General features: G+C 44.0%; 1 protein-coding gene across 2 annotated transcripts in view; it reads right to left on the bottom strand.

Annotated features, from left to right (window-relative positions):
* Positions 1–20,749, bottom strand: part of LOC134351775 (synaptotagmin-A) — a 676,813-nt gene that overhangs the window by 333,265 nt on the left and 322,799 nt on the right. For both annotated transcript variants that reach the window (XM_063058418.1, XM_063058423.1), the window contains exon 2: positions 13,326–13,365. The gene's annotated coding sequence lies outside the window, so the exon portion shown is untranslated. The remainder of the gene's footprint in view (positions 1–13,325; positions 13,366–20,749) is intronic.

The raw sequence follows: 20,749 nt of genomic DNA, 5'->3' as shown, positions 1-20,749 counted from the left end.
AGATGCCATGGCCTGGAAGTATGCACAAGCACAATGAAAACCCTGCAGCTGTATCACAGGCACGTAGCATAATATAAACAGTACTCACAACAAAAACACAAATTAAAAATAAATTAAAGACATTTTTTACAAGAAAGAACACAATTAGAACAAAAAGAAGTCCATTATAGTGCAAAATGATCAAAGTGGCCATTGTATTTGCTATATAGTGAGGTAATAATTGGGATTGTGCAGGTTGGTTCAAGAACTAAGTGGTTGAAGGTATTTTGCTTTTCTTGAACCTGGTGGCTGCCTGCAGGTGGGTAATGACATTACAGACTAGCTGACTGAATTATTTTAACACGGAAGACAAAATTATGTTATTACCTTAAATAGCGTAAACAAAACACAGCCCATCCTGACAATTAAATTGCTCCGAGTCTGGATTGAGAAAGCAAGTTAGGTATCCCAAACTCTTTAACATACATTTATTCACATGAGCAGCTGTAAAAATAGTATTACAATGTCTATGAATAAAGCTTTGATGTGTAATTAACAGTCAATTAAAATATGCAAATTAAATCATGTAAGCGTTAAATTTTCAGCTCTGTTTAACGTTTAATGCATCTTTAGGGAAAATGTTGTTTCGTGATTATTGTCTTGGATGAGTCAGATAATCTCCAAACCAGTAATAAGAACAAAAGATCCAGACTTAATTTAAATCAAACAACAGGAATTCTGCAGATGCTGGAAATTCAAGCAACACACATCAAAGTTGCTGGTGAACGCAGCAGGCCAAGCAGCATCTGTAGGAAGAGGTGCAGTCGACGTTTCAGGCCGAGACCCTTCGTCAGGACTAACTGAAGGAAGAGTGAGTAAGGGATTTGAAAGTTGGAGGGGGAGGGGGAGATCCAAAATGATAGGAGAAGACAGGAGGGGAAGGGATGGAGCCAAGAGCTGGACAGGTGATAGGCAAAAGGGATACGAGAGGATCATGGGACAGGAGGTCCGGGAAGAAAGACAAGGCGGGGGGGGGGACCAAGAGGATGGGCAAGAGGTATATTCAGAGGGACAGAGGGAGAAAAAGGAGAGTGAGAGAAAGAATGTGTGCATAAAAATAAGTAACAGATGGGGTACGAGGGGGAGGTGAGGCATTAGCAGAAGTTAGAGAAGTCAATATTCATGCCATCAGGTTGGAGGCTACCCAGACGGAATATAAGGTGTTGTTCCTCCAACCTGAGTGTGGCTTCATCTTTTACGCAATTCCCTTGTCCATTCGTCCCCCCCATCCCTCCCCACTGATCTCCCTCCTGGCACTTATCCTTGTAAGCGGAGCAAGTGCTACACATGCCCTTACACTTCCTCCCTTACCACCATTCAGGGCCCCAAACAGTCCTTCCAGGTGAGGCAACACTTCACCTGTGAGTCGGCTGGGGTGATATACTGCGTCCGGTGCTCTCGATGTGGCCTTCTATATAGTCGATGTTCATGCCATCAGGTTGGAGGCTACCCAGACGGAATATAAGGTGTTGTTCCTCCAACCTGAGTGTGGCTTCATCTTTACAGTAGAGGAGGCCGTGGATAGACATGTCAGAATGGGAATGGGATGTGGAATTAAAATGTGTGGCCACTGGGAGATCCTGCTTTCTCTGGCGGACAGAGCGTAGATGTTCAGCAAAGCGGTCTCCCAGACTGCGTCGGGTCTCGCCAATATATAAAAGGCCACATCGGGAGCACCAGACGCAGTATATCACCCCAGTCGACTCACAGGTGAAGTGTTGCCTCACCTGGAAGGACTGTTTGGGGCCCTGAATGGTGGTAAGGGAGGAAGTGTAAGGGCATGTGCAGCACTTGCTCCGCTTACAAGGATAAGTGCCAGGAGGGAGATCAGTGGGGAGGGATGGGGGGGACGAATGGACAAGGGAGTTGCGTAAAAGATGAAGCCACACTCAGGTTGGAGGAACAACACCTTATATTCCGTCTGGGTAGCCTCCAACCTGATGGCATGAACATCGACTTCTCTAACTTCCGCTAAGGCCCCACCTCCTCCTCGTACCCCATATGTTACTTATTTTTATGCACACATTCTTTCTCTCACTCTCTTTTTTCTCCCTCTGTCCCTCTGAATATACCTCTTACCCATCCTCTTGGTCTCCCCCCCCCCCGCCTTGTCTTTCTTCCCGGACCTCCTGTCCCATGATCCTCTCGTATCCCCTTTTGCCAATCACCTGTCCAGCTCTTGGCTCTATCCCTCCCCCTCCTGTCTTCTCCTATCATTTTGGATCTCCCCCTCCCCCTCCAACTTTCAAATCCCTTACTCACTCTTCCTTCAGTTAGTCCTGACGAAGGGTCTCGGCCTGAAACGTCAACTGCACCTCTTCCTACAGATGCTGCTTGGCCTGCTGCGTTCACCAGCAACTTTGATGTGTGTTGCTTAATTTAAATCAAGATTGCCTGTGGAACAAGGGATGCTTAACAGTGGAGTTTAACTTTGTTTGACCAAAATTAGACCATTCAGCCCATCAAGTCTGTTCTGCTGTTCCTTCATGGCAGACTTATTATTCCTCTCAGCCCCATTCTCCTGCCTCTTCCTTGGAACCTTTTATGCCCTTACAGTGGACAGAGAGAAGGATTCAAAGATGTGCTTGAATTTAATCATCCTGCCATGTCTCTTATCTTGTACACATCTATTAAAGTCACCTCTCATCCTCCTTCACTCCAGATTTACTTATTATTTACTTGCATTACACTTTCTTTGTAGCATTTACACTGTACACAGCATTGTTATTGCTTTACCTTGTTCTACCTCAATGCACTGTGTAATGAGTTTTATCTGTATAAACAGTATACAAGACAATCTTTTCATTATATCTTGGTCTATGTGACAATAATAACACCAACACCAATAATAATGGGTCAGTTTTGAGGTATAAACTTTGACAAACTTCTACAGATGTGTAGTGGATAGCATATTGACTGGCTGCATCACAGCCTGGTATGGAAACACCAATACCTTTGAATGGAAAATCCTACAAAAAGTAATGGATACAATCCAGTACTCCATCACGAGTAAAGCCCTCCCCACCATTGATCACATCTACATGAAATGCTGTTGCAGGAAAGCAGCATCCATCATCAGGGACTCCCACTGCCAAGGTCATGCTCTCTTCTCGCTGCTGCCATCAGGAAGAATGTAGAGGAGCCTCAGACTCACACCACCAAGTTCAGGAACAGTTACTATCCCTTGACTATCAGGCTCTCGAGCAAAAGGGGATATCTTCACTTGTCCCATCATTGAAATGTCCTCACAGCCTATGGACTCACTTTCCAGGACTCCTCATTTCATGTCCCAGTATTTATTTATTGCTTATTTATTTAGTATTATTATTTCCTTTTTTCCCTGTTTTGTATTTGAACAGTTTGTTGTCTTTCGCACAAGGGTTGAACACCCAAGTTGGTGCAGTATTTCATTGATTCTGTTTTGGTTACCATTCTATGGATTTATTGAGTATGACCGCAAGAAAATTAATCTCAGAATTATGTATATACTTTCATAATAAATTTACTTTGAACTTTTGAACTTTTAAATTATTTAATCTAATGGAGTTAGAAACACAGAAACTTAGAAACATAGAAAACCTACAGCACAATACAAGCCCTTCGGCTCACAAAGCTGTGCTGAACATGTCCCTACCTTAGAAATTACTAGGCTTACCCATAGCCCTCTATTTTTCTAAGCTCCATGTACCTACCAGGAGCCTCTTAAAAGACCCTATCATATCTGCCTCCACCACCACCGCTGACAGCCCATTCCACGCACTCACCACTCTCTGCATAAAAAACTTACCCCGGACATCTCCTCTGTACCTTCTTCTAAGCACTTTAAAACTGTGCCCTCTCATGCTAGGCATTTCAGCCCTGGGTAAAAGCCACTGACTATCTCCTTGATCAATTCCTCTCAACATCTTGTACACCTCTACCAGGTCATCTCTCATCCTCCGTCACTCCAAGGAGAACAGGCTGAGTTCACTCAACCTATTTTCATAAGGCATGCTTCCCAAATCAGGCTATATCCTTGTAAATCTCCTCTGCACCCTTTCTATAATTTCCACATCCTTCCTGTAGTGAGGCAAACAGAACTGAGCACAGTACTCCAAGTGGGGTCTGACCAGTGTCCTATATAGCTGCAACATTACCTCTCGGCTCTTAAACTCAATCCCACAACTGATGAAGGCCAATGCACCGTATGCCTTCTTAATCACAGAGTCAACCTGCATAGCAGCTTTGAGTGTCCTGTGGACTCAGACCCCAAGATCCCTCTGATCCTCCACACTGCCAAGAGTCTTATCATTAATGTTATATTCTGCCATCATATTTGACCTAGCAAAATTAACCACCTCACACTTATCTGGGTTGAACTCCATCTGCCACTTCTAAGCCCAGTTTTGCATCCTATCAATGTCCCGCTGTAACCTTTGACAGCCCTCCACACTATCCACAACACCCCCAACTTTTGTGTCATCAGCAAATTTACTCACTCATCCCTCCACTTCCTCATCCAGGTCATTTATAAAAATCACGAAGAGTAGGGGTCCCAGAGCAGTTCCCTGAGGCACACTACTGGTGACTGACCTCCATGCAGAATATGACCCATCTACAACCACTCTTTGCCTTCTGTGGGCAAGCCAGTTTCGGATCCACAAAGCAATTTCCCCTTGGATTCCCCTGCTTCCTTACATTCTCAAAAAGCCTTGCATGGTGTACCTTATCAAATGCCTTGCTGAAATCTATATACACTACATCTACTGCTCTACCTTCAATGTGTTCCGTCACATTCTCAAAATATTCAATTAGGCTCGTAAGGCACGACCTGCCTTTGACAAAGCCATGCTGACTATTCCTAATCATATTATGCCTCTCCAAATGTTCATATAAATCTTACCTCTCAGGATGTTCTCCATCAACTTACCAACCACTGAAATAAGATTCACTGGTCTATAATTTCCTGGGCTATCTCTATGCCCTTTCTTGAATAAGGGAACAACATTCACAACCGTCCAATCCTCCGGAACCTGTCCCGTCCCCATTGATGATGCAAAGATCATCGCCAGAGGCTCAGCAATCTCCTCCCTTGCCTCCCACAGTAGCCTGGGGTACATCTCATCCAGTCCCGGTGACTTATCCAACTTGATGCTTTCCAAAAGCTCCAGCACATCCTCCTCTTTAATATCTCATGCTCAAGCTTTTCAGTCCGCTGTAAGTCATCCCTACAATCGCCAAGATCCTTTTCCATAGTGAATACTGAAGCAAAGTATTCATTAAGCACCTCTGCTATCTCCTCTGGTTCCATACACAGTTTTCCACTGTCACACTTAATTGGTTCTATTCTCTCACATCTTATCCTCTTGCTCTTCACATACTTGTAGAGTGACTTGGGGTTTTCCTTAATCCTGTCCGCCAAGGCTTTCTCATGGGCCCTCTGGCTCTCCTAATTTCATTCTTAAGCTCCTTCCTGCTAGCCTTATAATCTTCTAGATCTCTATCATTACCTAGTTTTTTGAACCTTTCGTAAGCTCTTCTTTTCTTCTGCCATGTGATAACTTCTTAGCCAAAGCACCAACATACGAGGCAGGGATTTAAAATATGGAACAAGTAATGATGAGCTTTATTTGCTACATGTGCATTGAAACATACAGTGAAATGCACCACTTGCATCAAATCAAATCAGTGAAGATTGTGCTGGGTGATCCATAAGTATCACCATGCTTTATTTTTACTGCAAAAGCAGACCAGAAGTTCTTTGAAATCTTCACAGTTGGTTGAGTGTTGGTGAACCATTTCCAATACCATGGCAACTTCCCAATATTTTCAATGACCTCTAAAATGACCTATGCAGTAATCGAGACAGAAATTGCTCCCACAATATTTCCTTCACTTAATATAGAACAGCTGGTCTCAGCAGGAAACTCCCTAGAATAATCTGACTGGCAATTGCTCCTCATTTTATTCTTTCTCTACGTCACATAATTGCAGCAAAATGAGTCACCTGGGAGTTATGAAAATGAAGAATCAAAAATTGACTTACTTCTCTGTCCTAGAAAGTTAAGAAAGTCTCTTTCCCAAAGTTGTACAAACCCATCTGCTGTACTATTATAGCACTCAAGTTACACCACACCACTCATATCTGGACAGTGAAGATGCATACATCAGAACTTCATTGATTACAGCTCGGCATTTAATACTATCATCCCCTCCAAGCTGGTCAATAAGCTCCAAGACCTAGGCCTCGATATCTCCTTGTCCAACTGAATCCTTGTTTTCCTCACTTACAGACCCCAGTCTGTTCGGATTGGCAACAACATCTCCTCTACTATCACCATCAGCACAGGAGCGCAACAAGGCTGAGTGTTGAGCCCCCTGCTCTACTCGCTTTACACTTATAACCAAGAGCAGCTCCAAGCAGCACCATTCTCAGGTTTGTTGACCGAATCAAAGGAGTGATGATCAGCACATAGGAGGGAGATTAAAAATCTAGTTGAGTGGTACCACAACAGCGACCACTGTAGAATCAGTTCGGCTTTGAGGTGAGTGCTGGTTCAGGAGCCTGATGGCTGTAGGATAATAACCGGTCCCAAACCTGGTGGCGTGGGACCTAATGCTTCTGTATCTCCAAACTGATGGTAATAGCGACAAGAGAACATGGCCTGGACTGTGGGGTTCTTTGATGATCGATGCTGCTTCCTTGTGTAAGTACTCCTTGTAAATGTGCTCAACAGTGTGGAGGGCTTTTCCTGTGGTGGACTGGGCTGTATCAATCACTTTTTGCAGACTTTTCCATTCCTGGACTTTGGTGTTTTCATACCAGGCTGTGATGCCACCGATTAGGATACTCTCCACTGTGCATCGATAGAGGTTTCTTCAAAGCTTTAGATGTCACGCTGAAAGTAGAGGAGATGCCATACCTTCTTTGTGATGGCACTTACATGCTGGTCCAGCACAGATCTTCTGATATGGTAATGAACGCCAAGGAATTAAAAAAATCATCAACCAAACATCTGCAAATGTGCCACATTGTCCACATACTCTCGTTGATCACTTAAGTACTGAAACTCAACGTGCTCATTTCCGTGGGAGCTGCGATTTAACAAATGAGCACTAACTACCTAATCAGCCCATTGAACTAAACAGACTCCATGTTAATCAGGACTTTGAAAAATACTCACAGTTTCTTCAAATCTATTCACAGCATGCTCCTCTCCATCTCTATCATTTTCATCAGTCTCACAATCTATTGCAGATTTTCATCCTGTCTGTGCCTGTACTCAGAGCAATCAAACAGAACACAAACCATCCCTTCAGCCCATGATGCTCAGCCAAACTAATGAAGCTAACGGCACAGAGTGCAGAGGACAGCAGCACAGAGACAGGACAATCCAGTCCTTGCTGAACCACTATTCTGCCTAATCCCATTGACCTTCACCTGGACCTTAGCCCTCCGAACCCCTCCCATCCATGTACCTACCCAAACTTCTCTCAAATGTTGCATTTGAACCCACATCCACCACTTCCAGCAGCTTGATCAAATCGTTCCCCTCCTGATCTCCATCATCCTCATCTGACTAAATGAATCCCTTCTGCCTGCAAAATGCCCATTTCCCTTTGTTTTCTACACGTATCTCAGAGCCTCCTTAATGCCTCTGTTGTATCCCCTCCACCACCACCCCCTAGCAGTGTACTCCAGGCATGCATGTAAAAATCTTGCCCCGGATATCTTCTTTGTACTTCCCCCTCATATTAAATTCATGACCTCTAGAAATAGACATTTCAACCCTGGGCAAAAGATATTGTTGCCTACTCTGTCTATGCCTCTTATAATCTGCCACGCTGAGGAAACCCACGCGGTCACAGGAAGAACATACAAATTCCTTACAGATATCAGGGGGAATTGACCCGCCCATCACTGGTGTTGTAAAATGTGACTCTCACCACTGCAGTACCATGCCACATGGTAGTCTCTCCCCTCTAATCGTGTATTATTTCTCTTTACTTAGTTTCCTCTCGCTTCCAAATACCCACAATCTGGAACTAATTATTCCCTTTTCCTGCTCAAGCTCTCAAGTCTTCTTCTGCCAGTCTCAAAATTTAAACAATCTCTCTCAAGAAATAATTGGCAGGTCAGCTTTTTTGAGGTAATGTTATAGCTATATAAGATGATAATAAACCTGATTCTGATTCTGAGTACTGTGCTCAGTTCTTGTTACCTCACTACAGGAAGAATGTGGATACTATAGAGAGAGTGCAGAGGAGATTTACAGGGAGGTTGCCTGATTGGAGAGCATGCCTTATGAGAATAGGTTGAGCGAACTTGGCCTTTTCTCCTTGGAGTGACAGAGACGGGTGACCTGATAGAGGTGTATAAGGTGATGAGAGGCATTGATCGTGTGGATAGCCAGAGGCTTTTTCCCAGAGCTGAAATGGCTAGCACGAGAGGGCACAGTTTTAAGGTGCTTGGAAGTAAGTACAAGGGGGATGTCAGAGGCAAGCTTTTCGCACAGAGAGTGGTGGATGCGTGGATTTCACTGCCAGTGAAGGTGGTAGAGGCGGGTACAATAGGGTCTTTTAAGAGACTCTTAGATGGGTACATGGAGCGTAGAAAAAAAGAAAGGGCTATGCAGTAGGGAAATTCTAGGCAGCTTCTAGAGTAGGTTACATGGTCGACACAACATCGTAGGCTGAAGAGCCTGTAATGGACCGTAGATTTCGATGTTTCTAACTATGCTGCTAAAGTGTAGAATTCAGACTCAGTTGACGCTTTTAAACACCAGCTCAAAGTCTATTTATTTAAACTTGCATTTAGCTTTCTGTCTTTTATTTTCATGTTTATTTTTATTATTATTATTTTAACTTCATGTTTGCACTTTTATCCCATTGTACATCATCTGTATGAAAAATGCTCTATAAAGTTATTATTATTTCCTTTCTTCGGTCACGGATATTCTCAGGTACAAGAGACACAAGAGGGTGTAGACACTGGAATTTGGAGCAACAGAAAATTGCTGGAGGAACTCCGCTTCGGTGGAGGTGGAGGTAGAGCTGACATTTCAGGTGTCTACCTGACGCAACCCAAAACACTAACCACCCTTTTGCTGCCTGACCTACTGATCTCCCCTCGGCACAGGGCTTGAGATCAAGTGAACTACCTCCGAGTCACATGTAACCCTACAGGCAGTGATTAGAACATAGACTCCTGTTATTCCTTAAGATAGAAGAGCAGAATGAGGCCATTCAGCCCATCACTAGAACTGGGGCTAAATGTGATTATTCATTAGCAACACCTGTATGAATTATCTTCCCTTTAACTGAGTTTTAAGACCGTAAGACATAAGTGCATAATGAGGTCATTCGGCCCATCGAGTCTGCCCAGCCAATTGATCATGGGTGATTTATTTTTCCTTTGAACCTCATTCTTCTGCATCTCCACATAATCTATGACACCCTTACTAGCCGAGAACCTATCAACCTCTGCTTTAAATATACCCAATGACTAGTTTCCATAGCTGCCCATGGCAATGAATTCCACAGATTCACCACCCTCTTGTGAAAGAAGTTCACTCAGGTCTCAGGAACAGAGGTTCTACATTGAGAGTTATCGGTGGAGTCAGCACAGAAGAGAGAGCCTGCCAGAATAGAGTGTGGGAGTGTACACGACATGTGATATCAGCCCTACGGTCAGGGCACCACGTACCATGTAGAGTGGGGTGCTCACTGAGGGAGAGCGGGTGACATGTGATATCAGCCCTGCAGTCAGCATTTCCCAAATCCCAAACATTTTCACATCCAAGAGAAGAAGATTTAGAATCCTTGTCCCTAATCTTTTTTGCCATGAATTATTAATAAGAGATAAATCCCCGCACACACTACCCAGCGGCTGAAGATAGTTGCAGTAATCACTTTTATACTAGGTTGCAGCTTTGTCTGTCATCTCTTTGTTATCATGCTGCTAACATCAGTTCAGACAACATATGCTAGACCTAACAACTAAATACAAAGCAAAAAAAACACCACAGCACACACCAAATGCTGGAGAAACTCAGCAGGTCAGGCAGCATCTATGGAGGGGAATAAACAGTCAACATTTCGGGCTGAGACCCTTCATCAGGACTGGGAAGGGATGCGGCAGAAGCCAGAATAAAAAGGTGTGGGGGAGAGGGGGATGAAGTAAAAAGCTGGGAAGTGATAGGTGGGAAAGGTAAAGGACTGAAGGCAAAAGCAGGTGGGATTGGGTTCGAGCTGCAAAATACTGTAATCATCAGTGGCACCCTTAAAATATAAAGCACTGTGACACAGGACAGGCCCTTCAGCCCTCGATGTTGTGCCGACCTTTCAACCTGCTCTAAGGTCAACTTAATCTTCCCTCCCACATGGCTCTCCATTTTTCTATTATCCAAGTGCCTATCTAAGAGACTCTTCAATGTCCCTAATGCATCTGCCTCTACCGGTAGCCCTGGCAGGGTGTTCCACACACACACCACTCTGCGTGACATCTCCTCTATTCTCTCCCTCAATCACCTTAAAATTATGTCCCCTTGCACTAACCATCGGCCTTGGGAAAAGGTCTCTGTCTATCCACTCAAACTATACATCTTATCATCTTGTACACCTCTATTGTCACCTCTCATCCAGCTTTCGCTTCAAAGAAAAAAGCCCTAGCTTTCTCAGCCTATCCTCATAAGACACGCTCTCTAGTCCAAGTGGCATCCTGGTAAGTCTCCTCTGCACCCTCTCTAAAGCTTCCACATCCTTCCTCTAATGAAGCGACCACAACTGAACACAATATTCCAAGTGCGATCTACTAGAGTTTTACAGAGCTGCAACATTACCTCACGGCTCTTGTCCTCTAACAAATGAAGGCCAACACACCACAAGCCTCCTTAACAACCCTATCAACTGGTGTGGCAAACAATGGAAGTAGGCACTCATGGAACTCTCAGAAGGGGATGGGATAAGCATCTGGAATAGACAGAGTATAGGTACAGTAGCGGCAAATACAGAGTAGACAGCCAGGACTGAAATGTCTAGTACTAGAGGACATGTGGCAACGTGTGAAGCAAGTTTTTTATACAGAGAGTGGTGAGTGTTTGGAATGCGCTGCCAAAGGTGGTGATGTGGTGATGGAGTCAGAAACGATAGGAGCATGAAGAAGACTCTTAGACAGGCACTGGAATATGCAAGGAAGGGAGGGATATGATCAAGATGCAGGGAAGATTGAATAGATTAATTGAAAGTCCTGGGTTTAATTAGATCAGCCTAACATTGTGGGCTGAACAGCCTGCCCTGTGCTGTACTGTTTTGTGTTCCATGTGTAACATTTAAAGAGAATTACTTGCCGGACTGTAGAGGAAATGTGCGGGGTTGTCAGACTAATTGGGGTGCCCATGCAGAATGGGCTGACCAGCCACTTTTGCTGACGTGTCACATTCTGCCTATGAAGTGAGCAGCAACATCGTTGCCTTGGTAAATGTGCAGTGAAGTGGTAGTCCCATGTTCAATCTCTGGCAAAGAGGGACAACGTCTGTGGTGGGGAGTGAGAGCCAGACACATAGTGTGAATGAGTGATTCCAACTTCTCCAACATATGTTGCCTACTTGTACATCTCCCGTTGGAAACTCTGGATCATCTATCAAGGATTCATTCATGGAATTGCACAGAAACAGGCCATTCAGCCCTATCAGCTGATGCTCAAACCTCCTCCCATCGTTTCCACCTGAATGCTCTATTCCATTCCTGTTCACAACACAGACACACTATCACCTCCAACACTTTGTACAGGAGCAATTTGCACACTGAAACATCTTCCAGACGTTGGAGATAACAAGCTACCAATGAGGCAATAATCCACACAGGTGTAAATCGTCTGCAAGAAAAGTGGCTGCAAATTCAAGGGAAATTGTTCAATGGGAATGGGATTGTTTACTTAGTTGGTGGAGACAGAGACGGGTGAAGAAGTTCAGGTTCAGGTTTATTCAACCACTTACACGTACACATCTGAACAGAACAACCGTCCTCACGGACCAAGATGCAAAACACAGTACACATTTCATATACTTTATTTTATTTAGAGATAAGTGCAGAACAGGGCCCTCTGGCCCAACAAGCCACACCAGCCAGCAACCCACCTATTTAACACTAGCCCAATCACGAGACAATTTACAATAGCCCATTAACCTAATTGGTACATCTTTGGACTGTGGAAGGAAACGGGAGCACCACATGGGGAAAATGTACAGATTCCTTACAGACGGCACCAGAATTGAACTCCAACCCCTGGAATGCCCAGAGCTTAATAGTGTCGCACTAACCACTGTGCTATCATGATGCTCGATATCAGCACACGAAATAATATTAACAGATAATAAACAACATTCTGCAGATGTACAAGTTGATATGAAGTGCATATACAACACAAATTAAAATATACTTCAGTATTACTGCTACTAGCGCAGTCATAAATATTGGTATCAGGGTGTTCAGAAGTCTCACAGCCTGAGAGAATTAACTGTTACCCAGTCCAAGAGTCCTTGTTCTTATACTGCGTACCTTCTGACTGACAGGAGGAGATCACTGAGATGGGAGATGTCCTTGATAATGCTGAGGACCATTCCCATCCAAGAAAGTGAGAAGACATGGCTGTCTCGAAATTAGACTAGAAGGCCATTCGGCCTATTGAGTCTGCTCTGCTATTCCATCATGGCTGATTTATTATCCCTCTCAGCCCCATACTCCTGCCTTCTCCCCATAACTAATCAAGAACCTATCAACCTCCGCTTTAAATATACCCAATGACATGGCCTCCACTGCCATATGTTCCACAGGCTCACCACTTCCTGGCTAAATAAATTTCTCCTCATCTCTGTTCTAAATAGATGTCCTTCTATTCTAAGGCTGTGCCCTCTGGTCCGAGACTCCCCCACTATAGGGAACATCCTCTCCACATCCTGTCTATATTGTCCTTTCAATATTCAATATGTTTCAATGAGATCCTCTTCATTCTTCTAAACTCCAGTGAGTACAGGCCCAGAGCCATCAAAAGCTCCTCGTATGTTAACCCTATCATTCCCATAATCATTATTGTGAACTTTCTCTGGACCCTTTCCAATGTTAGCACATCTTTTCTTAGATAAGATGCCCAAAACTGCTCACAATACTCCAAGTGCGGTCTGACCAAAGCCTTATAAAGCATCAGCTTTACTCCTTGCTTTTATATTCTAGTCAGATATTCTCCCTCAATCTAAGCTATATTCTTTTGGAAAGCTTGCAAACATAATAAAAATCAGTAGTCAACTTACGGTGATGTCTTCAGCACTTCTATCTTCTGCTGACTCTAGCCTATCAAAAACAAGAAAACAAATTTCAAATATTTGTGCATAGAACAAGGGTTTGTGCGAGTGGTGAAGAATTAGGTAGAGGAGAAGTTTCTTCACCCAGAAGATGATGAATCTTTGGGGAATCTCCCACCAATAGACTGTTAAGACTCAAACATGAAGTTTGACACAGCAAGACACCACAAATATTGGAGTTTGGAGCCAAAGTGCAAACTGCTGGAAGAACACAACAGATCTTGATTGCCAAGGAACCTCAACGGCAACTCTCCTCAGGAGGCTAAGGACACTTGGCATGCGTGAGATAACTTACACCAGCTTTTATACTGCAGATGCACCACAGAAAACATCCCAGATATGTCACTGCTTGGTATGGCAACTGCTCGGTCTGAAACTGCAAAGTGTTGTGAATGCAGTCCAGTCTATCCTGCAAACCAACCTCCCTCCAGTCAGTAACACACACACAATACGGGAGGAACTCAGCAGGTCAGGCAGCATCCATGGAGAGGAACAAACAGTTGACATTTTGGGCCAAGACCCTTCATCAGGACTGGAAAGGAAGGGGGGAGATGCAAGAATAAAAAAGGTGGTGGTGGGGAAGGAGGACCAGTTAGAAGGTGATGGGTGAAGCCAGGTGGGTGGGAAAGTTAAGGGGCTGGAGAAGGAGAAATCTGATCAGAGAGGAGAGTGGACAATAGGAGAAAGGGAAGGAGGAGTGGACCCAGGGGGAGGTGGTGGGCTGGTGAGGTGAAGAGGTAAGTGGCCAAAGTGGGGAATAGAAGAAGAGGGAAAGGGATCCCAGAATGAGGCTTTCCTTTCCAGTACAACAGAGATGTTCTCCTTCTTCAAAGAGTGGAGTTTCCCTTCCTCCACCATTGGTGTTGCATGGAAGAAATGCATTTCTTCCATTTCCTAGACATCTGCATTCACCCCATCTTCCAGCTACCTTTATAGGGATAGAGCTTCTCTTGTCCTCATCTACCAGCCTATAAGCCTCTATATCTGACACATCATTCTCCAAACTGTCTGCCATCTTCAACAGAATCCGACCACCAAACATATCTTCACCTCCCCCTGTACTCCTCTTTCTGCAGGGATCACTCCCCCATGATTCTCCAATCCATTCATCCTCCCAATTGTCTCCCTCCTGGCACATATCCCTGCAAGCAACAGAAATACTGCACCTGCCGATTCACCTTCTCCCTCACCTCCATTCAGGGCCCAAAACAGTCTTCCAGGTAAGGCAACACTCCACCTTCAAATCTGTTAGGGTTGTCTATTGTATCCAGAGCCTCCAATATGCCCTCCTCTACATTGATGAATCCCAGCGTAAATTGGGGGACTGCCCTGTCAATCACCTCTGCTCTGTCCGCCAAAGGTGGAATTTCCCTGTGGCCAATCACTTTAATTCCTATCTACATTCCTGTTCTGACATGTTTGTCCATGGCCTCCTCTTTTGCCATGATAAGGCCACTCTCACGATGAAGGAGAAACACCTCATATTCCATGATGGCCTGAATATTGATTTTACTTCTGGTAATTTTTTTCATCTTCCACTTCCTGCTTCTTCTATTCCCCACTCTGGCCTCTTATCTCTTCTCCTCACCTGTCTATCACCTTCCCCTAGTTCTCCTCCTTCCTTTTCTCCTATGCTCCACTCTTCACTTCTATCAGATTTGTTCTTCTCCAGCCTTTTACCTTTCCCCAGCCACCTGGCTTCACCCATCACCTTCTAGCTAGTCCTCCATCCTCTTCCCCCCACCTTATTATTCTGGTGTCTTCCCCTTTCCTTTCCAGTCCTGATGAAAGGTCTTGGCCCAAAACATCGGCTGTCTATTTATTTCCATAGATGCCTGCTGAGTTCCTCCAGCATTTTGTGTGTGTTGCTCTGGATTTCCAGCATGGAATTCCCTCCCTTTAACAGCACTGTGGGTGCACCTACACCTCAGGGACTACAACGGTTCAAGAAGGCAGCTCATCACCACCTTCTCAAGGGCAACTAGGGATGGGCAATAAATGCTGGCATAGCTGGCAATGCCCACATCCCGTAAATGAATACATTAAAAAAATTAGCAAAATCACTTGTTAATAATAATAACAATAATAATAATAATAATAACAACAGCAACAGGTAAGACAATCCATGATAACCATGTGGATATAATATCACAGGATAAACAAGCAAGAACCTTTTAGTAAGAAGTGAAATCAATATTCATCAGTGTTGCATCAGAGAGATCACACACACCAACCAGACTTTGTGATCTATAGGTGATCAGAGAGATCACAAACATCAAGACGATTTACTGGACTTTGTGATCTATAAGTACTCACAGAGATCATACACACCAAGGTGATTTGGCAGACTTTGTGATCTATAAGTGATCACAGTGATCATGCACACCAAGGTGATTTGGCAGACTTTGTGATCTACTGTATAAATGATCACAGAGATCATGCACACCAAGGCAATTTACTGACTTTGTGATCTATAAATGATCACAGAGATCATACACGCCAAGGCGATTTGGCAGACTTTGTGATCTACTGTATAAATGATCACAGAGATCATGCACACCAAGGCAATTTACTGACTTTGTGATCTATAAATGATCACAGAGATCATACACGCCAAGGCGATTTAATGACTTTGTGATCTCTAAACAGATATTTAGGTTAATTCCATTTCCCGGAAGTGAATCCATAATCCAGCCAATTATGAGTCTCCGATTGAATCTGAATTAGATCAGAATTGGGATCAGGTTTATTATCGTGTTATATGATGAAATTTGTAGTTTCACAGCAGCAGTACAGTGCGAAGCCATAAAATTGTTTTAAATTACAAAATAAATAAATAGTGCAAAAACTCCTCAGAGTGTTGCATAAAAATGGAGGGAGATCTGCCTCTATTAACCTCACAGGGAGCAACTTCCAGACCCCCACTGCATGTTGGTGAAATACTTTTCTTGAATCCTTCGACCAATTAACTTCAATCTGAGGGGAGACCAGATTTTAAAAAAATGACAAAATAATGAGTTGCATCAAGAGAATCTTCTTCCCCAGCGCAGAAATAGCCTCAAGGTGAGAGGGGAAAAAGTGAAAGGAGATGAGCGGGTCAATTTTGCTTTACGCAGAAAGTGGTGGGTGTCTGAATTATACTAGCAGGGGTAATGTTAGAGGCAGATATGATCGTGGCATTTCAGAGGCTTGTAGACAGACCCATGGGCATGCAGGGAACGGAGGGATACGGATCATGTGCGGACAGAAGGGATTAGTTTAACTTGGCACAAACACAAGAGATTTTGCTGATGCTGGAAATCTTGAGCAACACACACAAAATGGTGGAGGAACTCAGAAAGCCAGGCAGCGTCTATGGAGAGGAATAAACAGTGGAGACTTCCACCCTTCATCAGGACTGGTAGGAGAGGGGGAAGAAGCCAGATAAAGAAGGAGGTGGGAAGTGGAGGTGTGTAGTATGACCAGGATGCAAGACAAGCTTTTCACTGTATCTTGTCATTGAGGTTGAACGATAACAGCAGCAATGCGGAATAAAGTGCAACAGCTACACTTGAGTTGCAAGGTCATGACAAGGTTAAGCGTCCAGTTACTCATACAAAAGTCTGGTAACAGCAGGACAGAAGCTGTCCTTGGGCCCAGCGGTAGGTACCTTCATGCTTTTGTATATTCTGCCTGATGGGAGGGGGGAAGAGGGAATGTCTAGGGTAGCTGGGGTCTTTGATTATGCTGGCTGCTTTCCTGAGGCAGCCAGAAGTATAGACGGACATACGATAAGATGGACTCTTGACTTCACAATCTACCTTGTAATGGCCCCTTTACCTCATTGTCTGCCCGCACTGCACTTCCTCTGTAATGTAACCCTTCATTCTGCATTCTGTTATTGTTTCCGCTTGTACTACCTCACTGCACTGATTTGATGTATGGATGGGAAGGAAAATTTAAGAAATCCACTGTACTGAGGTGCGTGTGATGATAATAAAGCAAATTATCAATCACCACCTCATAATAATGATTAAAACCCAACTAGTTCATTGGCGGGGGTTTTGCCATCAGAACTAATCTACCCTGTACACTCAGTGACCACCTAACTAGGTTCACCCAATGAACCCAGTGTACTTTTCTGCTCCTGGAACCCATCCACTTCAAGGTGCAATGTGTTGTGTATTCAGAGACGCTCTTTTGCACATCACTGTAGTACAGCATGGTTATTTTATTTTATTTTTATTTAGTGATACAGCGCAGAGTAGCCCCTGCTGGCCCTTTAAGACATACCGCCAACAAATCCAGTTAACCCTAACCTAATCACGGGACAATGAACCAACCCGGTATGTCTTTAGACTGTGAGAGGAAACCAGAGCACCCAGGGAAAACCCACACATTCCACAGGGAGGATGTACAGAGACTCCTTACAGAATGGTGCCAAGATTGAACTCTGAACCCTGGAACGCTCCAAGCTGTAATAACATCACACTAACCTTACTTGAGTTACTGTCACCCTCCTATCAACTTGAACCAATCTGGCCATTCTCCTCTGACCTCTCTCATTAACATGGTCTCTTCACCCACAAAACAGCCACTCAGTGGGTGTTTTTTTGTTTCTCGCTTCTTTCTCTGTAAACTCTAGAGACTCTTGTGCATGAAAATCCCAGGAGATCGGCAGTCTCTGAGATACTCAAACCACTCTGTCTGGCACCAACAATCATTCCACACTCAAGATTATTTACATCACAGTTCTTTCTAATGTTTGATCTCGACAACAATTGAACCTCTTGACTATGCCTGCATTGAGTTGCTGCCATGTGATTGGCTGATTAGATATTTGCATTAATGAGCAGGTGTGAAGGTGTACCCAGAAAGTGGCCACTAAGTGTATGTTGAAAGTGAGTCATTAGGTTCAGAGTTGTGTGAGTGAAGTTATCCACGCTGGTTCAAGACTCATTTGGCCCATTGAGTCTGCTCCGCCTTTCAATCCTGGCCTACTCAGGAGCCTGATGGTTGTAGGGTAATAACTGTTCCTGAACCTGCTGGTCTGGGACCTAAAACTCCTGCTACTCCTAACTCCAGATCCAACAAAGAGGGCAACTTTAATTGCCATGATTTAATTGTCCTGATGAAGGACCTCAGTCTGAAATGACTGTTTATTCATTTCCATAGATGCTGCCTGACCTGCTGAGTTCCTTCAGCATTTTGTGTGTATTGCTCTGGATTTCCAGCATCTGCAGAATCTCTTGTGGTTACGATTTCACTTGCCACTTTAAGGACTATTAGTGATGGACAATCAATATTCATAGTGCCACCAATGTCCACATTCTTTCAGTAAATAATTAATATAAGAGGCTATTGCAATTAAATTCCAATGGACCAAACGGATCTTTAATTTTTCTCCTGCTTTAAAGAGGAGAAATGAAAAACTCAGTACAGAGTTGTCATGCTATTAGTAAGCACTGCAGATAGGAAGAGACACAGTTGCCAGAGGATGTCACAGTGAGAAGCTGATAAATGCAGTTCCAACTGTGTACAACCATATGGAAAGCTAATTCTGAGATGGAGACTGTGCCTGTGTGGAGAATGATGGGAAGGGTGCCAGGCTGGTTGAGTTGGTGCCTTGGAGACGGAACTTATTTTTCTCAGGAAGTTGACCTGGGCAAGCCTTGAAAGTTCCCTGACTCACCTGCAGATTTACGGGGAAGATCCCAAAATTCTGGCTGAAGCATACACCAAGTGCCTGGGTAAAAACCAGCTCCAATGGAGGTCACACAGATTGCTTTCTCCTCGTTATAAATGCCACGTTGCACGTGTTTTTAGTCAGAGAGCACAGGCTCAGTATTTTAAAACGACTCCTGTAAGGAATGCTTTGTTTACATCAGGGGAATGGGGTTGATGGGAGCTGCAAAGACGGGATGGGGTGAATAACCTGCTAATATGCTGTAGGAAGTTAAAAAGAGCATTGGTATCATATGGCATGAGAGGACATTAAATCTACCAACCTGTGCTAGTCTTTCATCAGTCCCATTCTATCAGCCTTTCTCCAATGCTCTGCCCCCATCTACACTTGCAAGAGCTGCCGGTAAGGCTGACAAAGTGGAGAGTGCTTTCAGCACTCTTGGAATATTGTGTTTAGTTGTGGTTGCCTCATTACAGGAAGGGGGTGGAAGCTATAGAGAGGGTGCAGAGGAGATTTACCAGGATTCTGCCTGAATTAGACAGCATGTCTTATTGGGGACAGGTTGAGTGAACTTGTTTTCTTTTTAAGTGAAAGAGGATGAAAGGTGACTTGATAGAGTGTACAAGGTGATAAGAGATGTAGATCGAGTATATAGGATGTTTGCAATAGTGGGGGAATCTCGAACCAGAGGGCATAGCTTCAGGATAGAAGGACATCTCTTTAAAACAGAGATGAGAAGAAATTTCTTTAGTCAAAGGATGGTAAATCTGTGGAAGTCATTACCACAGGTGGGTGTAGAGGCCAAGTCATGGCACACTTAAAGCAAAGGTTGATAGGTTCTTGATTAGTAAGGGCATCAAAAGTTATGGGGAGAAGGCAGCAGAAAATGGGGTTGAGAGGGACAATAAAGACTCAATTTGGGTCTGATTTGATTAGACACAAATGACCTAATTGTGCTCCTGTGTCTTATGGCCTTATAGTATAGACAGAGACAGGGTGGAAGGGCTTGAAACGAGGGGTTATCATTTTAAGGAGATTGGAGGAAACTATACGAGGGGATGACAGAGGTAGGTTTTTTTACACAGAGTGGCAGGTGAGTGGAACATACTGCAAGAAGTGATGGTAGAGGCAGATACATCAGGGACATTTAAAAGACTCTTAGATAGGCACATGGATGAGAGAAACGTGGAGGGCTATGTAGGAGGGGAGGGTTAGATTGATCTTAGAGTAGTTAAAAGGTCAGCACAACATCGTGGGCTGAAGAACCTGTGCTGTGCTGTAATGTTCTGTGGTCTAACTCCTTCTATATTGAATGCTCTGAGTGTTTTTCTGAGATAGAATGCTTTGAGGTAGTTTTTTCTCAGATCAGATCAGATCAGCCACACAACTCTGACATGAGAGGAAGGCATTGAGTATTAAGCCACTTGTACCTATACCATCAGGTGAGGATTTAAACAGGTTGAGCATGTACTACCAGAAGGAAATGTGACCATACTGAAACAGACATGACCATAAGATATGGCAGCAGAATAAGGCCATTCAGCCCATTGAGTCTCCACTGCCTTTCAATCCTGGCTGCTCCCATTTACCATTCAACAAGCGATCAATCTCTGCCTTAAATACACCCATGACTTGGCCTCTGCTGCTGTCTGTGACAATGAATTCCTCAGATTCACTACCCTCTGGCTGAAGAAATTCTTCCTCCTCT

This window comes from Mobula hypostoma, chromosome 9 (genome assembly GCF_963921235.1).
Source record: "Mobula hypostoma chromosome 9, sMobHyp1.1, whole genome shotgun sequence".
NCBI classification, from domain to species: domain Eukaryota; kingdom Metazoa; phylum Chordata; class Chondrichthyes; order Myliobatiformes; family Myliobatidae; genus Mobula; species Mobula hypostoma.
The sequence above is the reverse complement of the archived record's forward strand: the minus strand, read 5'-3'. Positions and strand labels throughout refer to the sequence as shown.